Below are 4573 nucleotides of genomic sequence, written 5' to 3' on the forward strand. Positions count from 1 at the left end.
GCTCTTCTAACTGCACCAGGCTTTGCTATTTGGACTCCTACAGCCGTAAAAGACATCACCATTCTTTTTCTTTCCTGCATCTGTTTAGAGGCAAAGGGAAGAAGTGAGAATAAAAATATCATCGTGTGTTTCTTTTGGAGACAGAACAGATTGACACAAGTGATGTGAGTGCTCCAAACCCAATGCTGGCTTAACTCTCCAACTTTAAATCTGTAATGATCTCTGCAGCCTTCCAAATTAAGTTCAAGTCACTAGGCAGGCAGGGGCGTCTCTGATGTCTTTGTCTCCCATTCTAGGCCTGAGCTTTGCTAAGCTACATTTAGTTTCCCTGGCAAGCTGTGCTTTCTTCCATCTTCATCCCTCACACTTAGGAGGTTTACCTCCCCATTTGTAGGGCTGAGGGCCTGAGTACAAATGGAGGCCACAGGCCATATTTCCAAATTCTTCAAATGTGTAGATTAAGCTAACATGCTGTTATATAAAATGTGTTCTATCCTTTACCTTCGATAAAAATACGTTTGTAACTACCTAGAAAGCTAGGTTTAGATTTTGAATCCTCAGACTCTTCAGAGTTTCACATCCGAATGTCATAGTGCAGGAGAGAGCTCCCAGCCCCCAGCCCAAAAGCCTTCTCTTCCCACCCCTCGATCTGTCCTGCACGATGTGTTTTCTGTGTGAGTGTATGGACACCCCAGCCTGCACACCCAGGCACCACAGCCACAACCCCTGCACATGGCCATTCCCCAGCATCAAGCACATAAGCAACTTGGCCCTCTCTTAGGAGGGTGGAAGAAGCCACACAGGTTCTGCAAGGGGGCCTGGAGCCACTGGGGCAAGGACTTTGGGGGTCCTGGTTTCGAGAGCATGGTCTAGAATGGAAGGAATGGGAACAGGCTCTGGGTGGGCGTGAGCCCTTGTCCCTGTAGACTCTGTAACCAGAGGGAGGGACACAGCTGGAGGAGTGCTAGAGCACTAGGTCCTATTGCTGGGTCCAAGGGTGAGGCTGGCACATATTTTTCCCTCTGATAGGATGCCCTTCCCCTAACTTTATCTAACTGAGTCACATCCATCTCTCAGGTACCCTCATACTCCACCTCCTTCCTCCAAAAAGTCTTCTTGATCCTCCCAGGGTGGGGTACATGTTTCAACTAAACTGGCTGTGACACTTACTGTGTGACCCTAAGTGATTTAACCTCTCAGCACCTCAGTTTACCTTCAAGACTGTCATGAGGATGAAAGAGTTAATGTGTGTAGATTTGCAGAGCAGTTCTTGACAGAAAATAAATGTTAACTATTTTAACTATTATTATGTACTCACAGAGCATGCTGTTCTCACTCCTGTAGAACTATCTCCCAATGTATGGTCATTGTGTGTTTTCTCACACCTCTCTCTTGCAGCAGATAATGTGCTTCATGCAAGCAAAGACGTAATTGTATTTAATTTTGTATTCCTAACACAAAACCCAATATATGTAACATAGCAGGTGTTCTATAAATGTATACAGAGCTGACGCCTCAAGGGGAGTTGGATTTTACAGGTGGAAATGTTCATGCTGCAGCCTGTGACCTTCTATAGGAAAAATGACTGAGAGGCTGAACTCAACTTCTCAGATCCTTCTGACCCTAAGCTCTTAGAAGATTAGATGGAGATGGTAGAACTGAGCTAGAACTGTGTCACAGGGTGGCGTAGAGAAGAAATATTCAAGTGGCAGTCCTACCCAGGGATTAGATATGCTTATACAAGACACCGACCCTATGTCCTGGTGAAGATTTACAATCCAAGACATTCCTTTATGTAATAGCGTATTTGTCCTCATATGAGCCAAAGGATCAAGCAAGCATTCTTCCAAGGGTTTTGAGACCATGTGTGTCTGGGCATCCAGGATCTGAGGAGTATGGTCCTGTTTTCTCTAACTGGACCTGTTTATTCTGATGACTCGCAGATAAACGGAGCTCGGGAAATATGGTCAGGAGAAAGTCTTTAATGATGTTTGCTTGATTGCAATTATGAAACTGCTCTGCAGAGCCTTCCTTCCCCATCATTTACTCAAGTGGTTGCTAAGTAATTTCCGATCTGGTCCCATGATTAGAATGAATGGGCCTGGCTGCTGGTTGGTCATGAAACTGTTCTGTTCATCATTCATTCATTCACCAGGGGTTGTCCTGAACCATAACTGGATGTAGCAAAATGTTTTACACAGTGCCGAAAAACAAAAAATGAAAAAAAAAAATTGAAAATCATCTTGAGTGAATTTACTTTTCCCCTCTTTTGAAGTCCTATTTACTCATTTAGCCATTGCATATAATAAAAGTATGACTTTTTTTAATGTTTAAAGCATGGCAAATAGGACTTTTCAAATTAAAATAAAAACTGAGCATCTAAAGACAAAGTGAAGTTTTTCTTTCTCTCATCAAGTCATTATAATTTATAATAAAATAATTATTTTTATTATGACAAACATCTATATAGTGTTTGTAATGTGCTAGGCACTGAGTACTCTGTATATGTTGATATTAACTCGTTTAATTCTTACAACGATCCTCTGAGGTATGAACCATTCTTCTTATTCTATAAAGGAAAAAACTGAGGCATAGAGAATAGGGATTTTGACAAAGATTATATAATAAGTGGCAAGGTCAGGATCCAAACCCAGCCCACCTGTTTCTAGAGTCTGGTCATTTCACAATTATGCTCTGTGGTGTAAAAAAAATACTTAAAGGCATTTTTCATCTAGAGAGGCCCTATCTAGTTAAAAATAAAATTAATACAGACATCGTGGTACTTACTTTCAGTTTCATGCATATTTCAATTTTTCATTTCTGGGCAACTTGGTCTTGCTGTGATGGAATACATAATATACTGATGTGATACAAGGCTGATTGTGACATGGGTTAGTGAGTTTTCACTAATGGAATTACACCTTAATGTATTGAGCACCTGACATTTTGGCCTTTTTAGGATTTGGGACTGACCTCCCCAAATGAGGATTTTTCTGAATGAAACGAAATTGATTGAAGTTGAATGAAGTACTGGGGGAGGTGTGCTCTATGCCCTGAAACCCATATTACTCTGACATTGAGGTCTTGTTTCTATGGCAACAGGTCAGGGCACTTAACTATTGCAGGGCTGACATGATGACAAGATTTGGGTTCTGGGTTTCTCCTACATTCTTCCTTTCCTTCAATTCCCCATTTCCTGGATATATTCCCTCTTGGATCTGGTCTTATCACAAGTTAATGATAACCAATTGTTACAGGAGGAAAAGAAAAAGTTCAGCAGCCAGTGAACCTTCCTAGAACCTGATAAAAGGAAAAAAGTGGTGTTCCCATTAATTCATGTGACTTTTTCAAACGGTGCCTTACAAAAGCTTTAAGAGGCTTTTTCTGTTATAGATTATATTTAACCTCGTGCCTGGATTGAGGGTTGGTGGCTCAATGAAAAAATAAAAATAAATAACTTCTTCTCTCTCCCTTATTTGCACCTTTTGCTTAGGTCAATGCTGATAAAAAAGATGGAGTGGGCATATAATGGGGGAATGGAAAGGAAAGGAAAAGGAAAAAACTGAAGGGCTGTCTCTATTATGATGATTATGATAGGACAGCTCAGAAACGGAGTCAACTTTTTCATATTTCTCAAGGTCCATGACGTCTGATATGTCCTGTCTGTCACTTTTCTTGGAGAAAAAATGATTGAGTGATACTTTAAAAAAGAAAGAAAGGTCATACAACAAACACATGAAAGGATGCTCAACATCACTTATCATTAGAGAAATGCAAATCAAAACTACAATGAGGTATCACCTCACACCAGTCAGAATGGCCATCATCAAAAAATCTAGAAACAATAAATGCTGGAGAGGGTGTGGAGAAAAGGGAACCCTCTTGCACTGTTGGTGGGAATGTAAATTGATATAGCCACTATGTAGAACAGTATGGAGGTTCCTTAAAAAACTACAAATAGAACTACCATATGACCCAGCAATCCCACTACTGGACATATACCCTGAGAAAACCATAATTCAAAAAGAGACATGTACCACAATGTTCACTGCAGCACTATTTACAATAGCCAGGACGTGGAAGCAACTTAAGTGTCCATTGGAAGAAGAATGGTGGGCTTCCCTGGTGGCGCAGTGGTTGAGAGTCTGCCTGCCAATGCAGGGGACACGGGTTTGTGCCCCGGTCCAGGAAGATCCCACATGCCGCGGAGCGGCTGGGCCCATGAGCCATGGCCGCTGAGCCTGCGCGTCCGGAGCCTGTGCTCCGCTACGGGAGAGGCCACAGCACTGAGAGGGCCACATACCGCAAAAATAAATAAATAAAGAAGAATGGATATAAAAGATGTGGTACAGATACACAATGGAATACTACTCAGCCATAAAAAAGGAACGAAATTGGGTCCTTTTGCAGAAATGTGGATGGACCCAGAGTCTGTCATACAGAGTGAAGTAAGCCAGAAAGAGAAAAACAAATACCATATGCTAACAAATATATATGGAATCTAAAAAAAAAAAATGGTTCTGAAGAACCTAGGGGCAGGACAGAAATAAAGATGCAGATGTAGAGAATGGAC

The 4573-nt window shown here is 41.5% G+C and overlaps 1 long non-coding RNA gene across 1 annotated transcript; it reads right to left on the reverse strand.

Moving 5' to 3' along the window:
• On the reverse strand, window positions 1-2816 carry LOC141275838 (uncharacterized). The gene is made up of 3 exons (XR_012324269.1): window positions 2788-2816; window positions 1319-1409; window positions 1-80 (listed from the first exon to the last, which is right to left on the reverse strand). It is a non-coding gene; the product is annotated as an uncharacterized lncRNA (long non-coding RNA).
• Between the last annotated feature and the right edge of the window lie 1757 nt (window positions 2817-4573).

Source organism: Tursiops truncatus, chromosome 11 (genome assembly GCF_011762595.2).
Source record: "Tursiops truncatus isolate mTurTru1 chromosome 11, mTurTru1.mat.Y, whole genome shotgun sequence".
Taxonomy (NCBI): Eukaryota; Metazoa; Chordata; class Mammalia; order Artiodactyla; family Delphinidae; genus Tursiops; species Tursiops truncatus.